Source organism: Cupressus sempervirens, chromosome 2 (genome assembly GCF_028749045.1).
Source record: "Cupressus sempervirens isolate cs-2001-9-10 chromosome 2, ASM2874904v1, whole genome shotgun sequence".
Taxonomy (NCBI): domain Eukaryota; kingdom Viridiplantae; phylum Streptophyta; class Pinopsida; order Cupressales; family Cupressaceae; genus Cupressus; species Cupressus sempervirens.
Genome location: NC_143119.1, coordinates 697,869,277 through 697,877,863, shown reverse-complemented (window position 1 = coordinate 697,877,863; position 8,587 = coordinate 697,869,277).

Genomic DNA, 8,587 nt, shown 5'->3' with positions numbered 1-8,587 from the left:
GTTTGGTTGACCTTTAGAACCTATTTAAAAACCATCTAGATTCAAAATGAATTTAGTAATTTGTCAATTATTGAATGATTTGTTTTTATAATGGGTGAGTTGGCATACATTTTCAGCATAACCAATCTCAAAAAAAGTTTGCATCTAATTATTTAGGGAACAAAAAAAATATGGATCCAACTGAATTCAACAAGGAAAACCAAATCATGTGCATGAACCCTTTGTTCTAACATATAAGGACATTGCTACATGGCAAGGAAGTAAAAAGAGGAAGGTTGCATAGGGACAAGAGTACTTGGGTATTTCGAGTATAGGTACACCTAAGGTTATTTTCACTATAGGGGACAGGGGTTATATAAGTTAATATTTTATAGAAAATTTGAGAATATGTGTCATGACAATGAATTTTCAAAACAAGAACAATGATAAAATTTGCAGATGTAATGTTCTATTTTCAGTTTGAGATTTGCAATATGTTTGTACCAATAATATATGTTAAATGTTTAGATGTGTAACAAAGAAAGGAAATTTTTAAAATTAAACATGAACAAGAAGATCATAAATTATATAACAATGACATATTGCAATTGATAAACTTCTAACTCAAACAGTGATAAAGTTTATTGTTAATCAAAACTATATCAAATTTCCAAACTTATTATATATTGAATTAAGCTTGATAAACAATAAGCTGATATGCAAACAAAAATAAGAAATCTTAATCAAGGTCTTTCATTATGATGCTCTCCATTGAGTACCCACTAAGTATCCAAGTGCGCATTATAGGGTTAAGGAAATCAGTACCATGCAACATTGAAAAGAAGACAATTCCCAATTGTAAAAGACTAGAGTCATGGATTATTTGGACATAAGGCATAGATGATAGGTGACGTGGATCCTAGGTAGTCCAATGGACAACACAAGCAAACAAGGCCTAGGTAGAAGATGTGTTGTAAGAATGAAAAAACAATATAGATATTAAAAATTTCATAAAAACTCCAAAATTCTAAATAAAATAACATAATAATATAACATTAATAAACATTTGAACGCCATTTTAATTTTTCTAAGTATTAAAATTTCATAATTTAATAAATTACATTACAACTCCAACTAACTCATCTAATGTTGTTCAATTTGATGTTGAAAATCAACACAAATTACAACAAATCTTATGAAACATGTGAGGTTATTATAGTAAATGCCAAAGACATACTGCTAGGTTTCTTCAAATCTGTGCAGACCTTTCGCTCTCTTCCACGAAATATCGCTCAGTGTCCAAACCGACTGTTAGATATCAAGTAGACACCACTAACAATTGTATAATGTGCGTCGTCCATGAGCTCATTACTGTCACCTCAATTCCAACTTTATTGTGTTCACTATTAATATATAGCGAACCATTTTACATTTCAATCCAAGCCGCAGATGTCTCCTGCAATCTCAGAGGCCTTGCGTAGAAATCCATGTTGTGTGATTGAATCATGTTCAGTCCAAAATTTGTAATCTTGATTTGTTGGGTATTCTCGGTAGTGAAGAGATTGAAAAGGGTTTTTTAAGTAATTGTGTGTGATGGAAGCATGTTCAGTTCAAAATCTGCAATCTTGATTTGTTGAGTGTTCTTGGTAAGGAAGAGATTGAAGAGGGTTTATAGTTATTCTTTGTTATTGCATTGGTTTTTCGGTTTTAATTAAAGTTCTCTATTTTATTGTAAGTTTTTAGAAGTCTTTAGATATATCTAATTGCAAATCATTGATCGTCAGTTTGATTTTGAGCTTTATTATTAAGAAAGCTCTTGCAGTTGTTCCGATTTCTTCTTCCATGGATTGCACAACAGTTTTCTCTTGTGCTTTAAGAAACCAGCAAGGGAGCTTTCACCATGTATGGATTACTGATCCTTCCTAGGTGAGGAAAATACCCTCACATTTGACAATTTACGGAGAAACAAGGAAATTATTTTCTCCTTACATTGTCAAACCTAAGGAGAGGCATCTTCTCACCAGGGAGGGAACAGTAGTTTTGTCCATCAATACATGGATGGGATTTAAAACAGGAATAGTGTGTTCTATTTTCTATCAATTACTTTTAGGGTCCGTTTGGTTGCTGGAATACAACCGGAATAGGAATAGGAAATTAGAATATGATTTGTATTCTTTGTTTGGTGTGGAATAGGAATAGGGAATAGGAATACGTATTCTCATTTTAGCTCTAAAATGAGCTTTTGTCCATTCCAAAAAATACTTGTAATTGGAATTGCTATTCTTGCATTCATTTTAACTTTCTCAAATTTGATTAAATTTTCAAATCCACTTTGACCTGGGATGAGCACTGGAACTTTGTTTTCAATATTTTCAAATATTTCAGTGATTTTCCAATGGCGCCCATTGCATCTTCAGAAATATTTTCAAATGGCACCGATTGCAAGTTAACCCTATTCCAATTTAAGCTTGCATAACCAAACAAGGGATAAACAAGATTGGATTGCATTTTTCCATTCCTATTCTTCATTCTCCATTCTCATTCAAATTTTCTATTCTAATTCTCAATTCCTACGCTCACAACCAAACGAGCCCTTATGGAATGGGTACTATAAGATTTATATACTGATATATGTTTTCAGATATTGTTTTTAATTTGTGCAGGTAAGGAAAATGTTATGGCTAAGGATCAGTTTTAGCAGATTATTGAATAATAGTATCTTAAAAAGATGTTACAACTTCAAATTCTATTGGAAGGTAGGAAATGTATGTCTGACTAGTCAGGCGTCTTTTAGAAAGAGTAAGATGTTAGGCTCTCTTTTTTTAAAATAAAAAAAATTGATTTATCATTAGTTAAAGTAAGTGAAAAAACCACTTTTTCTGTAATAAAAAAATTAGAAATTATTATCATAAAAAAAAAAAATCTAAAATATTCATTTAGACAATTCTAGAAATTTATTTTTGTAGGAGTTCCTACCTTCTACCTTTTGTGTTTCCAAGTATTTTGGATAAACAATTTACCCCTTGAAGGTAGTTATTTACAATAGAGTGAATATGTATTACGTTCTCCTGAGAAGGTATATATTTTAAGCCTTGGAGCATATTTATAACTTCATTTATAGAGAAAAGTATAATAAACTAGATTTTCTAATGAAGTCTTTTCACACTGAATCTATTATGCAACTTGCTAGCAATGGCAACATTGGCAAAATTGCAACAGAAGGCTTTAATTTTTTTTTTTAATCTAAATTATTTTTGCTAGATGGAAAAGGTTTTGGATCTAGGGTTTTAATAACAAATTTTGTGGGGATGGATCAAACCAGGGGCAATTTGATTAAAAGAACTATTACAAAAACATGGAAATGATGGTTGGGCTCTCCCTGAGCCAACCACTAACCCCAAGGATTTATGGGGTTCTAGTGATAAAGACCTTCCTTCGGCTAGCATTGCACTTGCAGCCTAAAGGCTTTTTGCTTTTTGCTTATATATGTTCTTTTGATGAATAGTTGATCTTCAGCCTTGGGTAGTTTGAACTCGTGGGAAAATCTTGTATCCCCTAGCCCCTTTTTTGTGAATATGTATCTTTAAATTATAATTAATGGAAAAGGTCTATTCATAAAAAAAAAAATTTAAAAATTGACCTAAATGTATTTTATTAGGATTAATATTTTTTGGAGGGTTTTAAGTTGTCATTGGCTTTGGGATTTATTGCTATGTTTATTTTGTCTTTATTAAGTCTTAGTGTATATTTAGATCTATTTGATAATTGAATTTTGATTGATGGAAGCCAATATATTAGGTGCTTGAGATTATAGAGTTGATTTTTTTTCTTGTTTCATGAGAGAAAAATAGATTGATATCACTTTACTAAAATATTTAATAAGATTTAGAGCAATTTTAGTTTCTCTTTTGTAAATTCTTTTGAAGGTTTTTTGCTTAGATATCAAAAGTGACTCTCATATCTTGAGTATTCCAAGATGAACTCTTCTAAGACCTACCTATATTTTAAACCTAGGGCTATGTTATGATATCCCTAATGGTTTACATCTCAAACTCATTGTATGTAATCTAATTTCTGAATGCATTTATGGTCATCAAATCCTAAGTAAATTATCCCCCAATTTGAAAATATTTGGCATAGTTCATGCCCTTATAACTAGATTTTTCACTGAATAAAATTATCTTTTCATATTGTCTCTGTAATGTATAATTATCTAGTGTGTATTTCATTTATCAATTGTCGTATCTTTTTTTGTTTCCAATTTATACCCATATTTTAGTTTGTTATGTTTGGAACACATTATGTATCATCGACAACTATAGGGAAAACTTGGAGTGGTCAAAAATATAATTTTCCCATGCAATAACTAAGTTGAAACACTACCTACAATTTCTAGATTTTTCTTCTGATGTTCTTTGTACCAATTTTCTTAGAAAGACTTAGTTAATAGTGACTTCCTTTTGGAAAATTCTAAGATATTACTATAACTTTTAGTGTTTGTAGTTTTAGTTTTTGATAAATAGAGTTCTTATTTCATTTACTGTGTAATATTTGAACTAGTATACACAATTGTGCAGGTCCTTGTGCCCAAACAACCAAATTATAGATACTTTGTGCCTAATCACATAATTTATGGAAACTTGTGCACAAACATACTTCTTACCTAATCACCTACTCTAAGACCCATATTAGACCCCACCTTGGATTTATTATTTTCTCCATGACTTGGCTAGGGTCATGTACAAGTCAAAATGTGAACTAAGGACTAGCCCATCCCTTAAATGCTCTCTCTCTCTCTCTCTCTCTCTCTCTCTCTCTCTCTCTCTCTCTCTCTCTCTCTCTCTCTTTCTCGATATGTGTGTGTGTGTGTGTGTCCACTCTCTCTCTCTTTGTCTTCCTATTTCTATCCAATGCTCTCTCTCTAACAATCCTATCCACTCTTTTTCTTCTTAAATGGACATCCTATCTGAAATATCTATCTTCTCTCTCTCCTCACCCTGTCTCTCTCCTCATCCTCTCTCTTGATCTCTCTCTTCAACATATCCTCTCTCTCTCTCTCTCTCTCTCTCTCTCTCTCTCTCTCTCTCTCTCTCTCTCTCGCCTTATGTTATTCATTTTCTACATCTCCCTTCCTAGTGCCTCCCACCCTTCTTCTCTTTTGTCTATGTAAATTTCACAAATAACACGTACACTCTATACATAATTCCACTATAGTGCACTCAAACTTAACGTTATATAGAATGTTAGAAATAGATAATACTTAAAGGAAGGCAGTGAATTAGTATTCTACAAAATTTTGCCCACAACTATATATTATTAATTACTTTACAACATTCATATGAAAGTAAACCAATGATGCTAAATAGTAAATCCATATCCTCTGTCTCATTCTTTCTCTACTCTCTCTCCATCTTATCCACTCTCTCTCTCTCTCTCTCTCTCTCTCTCTCTCTCTCTCTCTCTCTCTCTCTCCTTCTCCTTATGTTATTCATTTTCTACATCTCCCTTCCTAATCCATTCGTCCCTTCTTCTCTTTTGTCTATGTAAATATCATAAATAGCACGTACACTCTATACTTAATTCCACTATAGTGCACTCACACTTAATGTTATATAGAATGTTAGAAATAGATAATACTGAGAGGAGGGGGGTGAATTAGTATTCTACAAAATTTTTCCCACAACTGGATATTTTTAATTACTTGACAACATGCATATGAAATCAAACCAATGATGTTGAACATGTCTATCTATCTATATGTGTGTGTGTGTGTGTGTGTGTGTGTGTGTGTGTGTGTGTGTGTGTGTGTGTGTGTGTGTGTGTGTGTGTCCACTTTTTCTCTCTTTTTGTCTTCCTATATCCATCCAATTCTCTCTCTCTAACAATCCTATCCACTCTTTTTCTTCTTAAATGGACATCCTGTCTGAAATATCTATCTGCTTATCTCCCTTCTACCCTTCTCTCTCCTCACCCTCTCTCTCTCCTCATCTTCTCTCTTGATCTCTCTCTCCATCATATCCTCTATCTCATTCTTTCTCTACTCTCTCTCCATATTATCCACTCTCTCTCTCTCTCTCCCTCTCTCTCTCTCTCTCTCTCTCTCTCTCTCTCTCTCTCTCTCTCTCTCCTTATGTTATTCATTTTCTACATCTCCCTTCCTAATCCCTCTCTCCCTTCTCTTTTGTCTATGTCAATATCATAAATAGCGCGTACACTCTATACTTAATTCCACTATAGTGCACTCACACTTAACTTTATATAAAATGTTAGAAATAGATAATATTGAGAGGAGGGGGGTGAATTAGTATTCTACAAAATTTTTCCTACAACTAGATATTATTAATTACTTTACAAAATGCATATGAAAGTAAACCAATGATGTTGAACAGCAAATCCATACACAAAGAGAACTCATAACAACATATTTTGTTAACTAAGGAAACCCTGGCCAAGAGAAAACCTCAGTTGGGATGGTACACACAAAATGGTCCACTTAAAAAAAATCTTATTAAGGATATTGACCATGTTAGGAGTCTATGAATTACATATAGTGTCTCAATCCTTGTTAGAGGATTAGGCCCTTTTAAAATTATAAACTATGTTAGGAGTTGGTATTACAAATACACATGTATGCAAGAAGAGCCCACTACCCAAACAAGCAATTATACAATTTAGTACCTTAAACAAAAAAAGATAGATACAATAACCTCTTATCTGTTGACTATTGTACTTCACATATCTCTAATCTTACATCAGAATCTGCATCATAGGTATCTTACATAAGTTCACATGTCACATATTTAATTTGCATATGCACCATATACTTCAGATTCACATAACATACACTTCCACATACTTTGCAAGTAGTGATCATTTTACTCATACTCTTTTCTTTTAGCAAACTCTTGTGCTATCAGCTTGATGCTTTCACATGTTATGCTAACTTAGGGTAAACATCTAGGATTTAGTCCCTAAATAATTAAGTAATTATTTCAAGATCAAAATAACTCCTTAACTTGTAATTAACCCTTTTCTAATATAATTTGTTCTACATCCTGTTTACTACCCTTACTAGTGTTTAACCTATAACTTCTTCTATACTAACCATACTGATTTGTGCTCTTAGGTATGTATGTCATCATGACACTCTGGTCTACCTATCCTTAATTGTGCATGTGCTAGTTGTCACTGTAGACTTCGCAATATTGAAGTTACCTCTAAATTGATATTAAACCTTCTAATATTCAGACAATTTTATGTCTCTAATCATGGAATCTTTAGCTATAAGTTCTACCTTCTAGTCTAGAACTATTAATTTTCTTAAATGAAAACCTTTAACCTTACTAACTTAGCCATATTGCCAACATAGAAGGCACATACAATACTGCATTCACATTATAAGGAATACACTCTTCATAATGCATTGGAATTCACCAAGCCTAAGGCTTAGATTTTCCTTGAAGGTCCAACCTAAAGGTTTGGCAGTCTCAAGCTAGTCTGAGATGTGTTTTTCAGCAAGCATACCAAAAATGGTTAAATTTTCTTGTGTGCTCTCCATCAAGTTTCACTGTGGTTGAATATCAATAAAATCAAATTACATAACATTCTAGATCTCTATGTTAACTATATAATTATATAATTTATTTTGAATTCAGATCCTTTTAAGCCTTTTAACTATAATTTATTTTGAATGTATGTCCATTTTCTCTCAAAAACCAACGTGTAGTATTTGAGGTTTACATTTTATCTCGTTTGTTCAATTTTGTTGCATGTTAGTGTTTTAGAAACTAGAATCCATTCTACACACTTTTCCAAAAAAAGGTTAAATTGATTTTTTATTAGTTCTCAATTATGTGTAGGGAGGGCACATAAATATTTCATATTTTGGGATGTTTCATTTTACAAAATTCATTTTGTGTGTGTGTGTGTGTGTGTGTGTGTGTGTGTGTGTGTGTGTGTGTGTGTGCGTGCATACATTAAAAAAATTCCACAAAAAAATGGGATAAATTACATAGTGTTAGCTAACTTATGACTAGGGTGATGTAAGAATTTTCAAAAACAAGTTAGCATTTTAGGGGGGCTACACTTCACACTATGTTATGTTTTTACTAAAAAATTAGTACTGCTTTGTGTAGTCCCCAATTTTGAGCACCTTAAACTCCACCATTTAAAAAAATTAGTAGTTTAGAAACTAGCTTCGAAGGACTACAACTTTTTTTTAGTCAAATCTTAAAATTTTGAGTCTAACTATCTTCAAATTCTCGTCAAAGTTCAGAAATGATTGATTTCATAAAAAATGGCATCTTATACTATCCCCTTTTTGTACTGAACCTTTGTGCACTTATCCTATATTTAGGACTCCTAATAGGATCATATCTTTTCACAAGGAAATTTTATATTTGTACATCATCTTGTGGGCATCATTCCCACTGGGGTTTTCCCTCTAATCAAGGGCTTCCCTAGTCTCGTGTCACATTGCATGGTTGTTATCTTTTGGTTGCTATATCTTCTTATTACATGTTTCAAATTCATTAAAATTGATAAAATTTATTTCAAGAATATAACTAATGTAACCACCCCACCCCCCCACCTCTGCCACTTAGTTTTA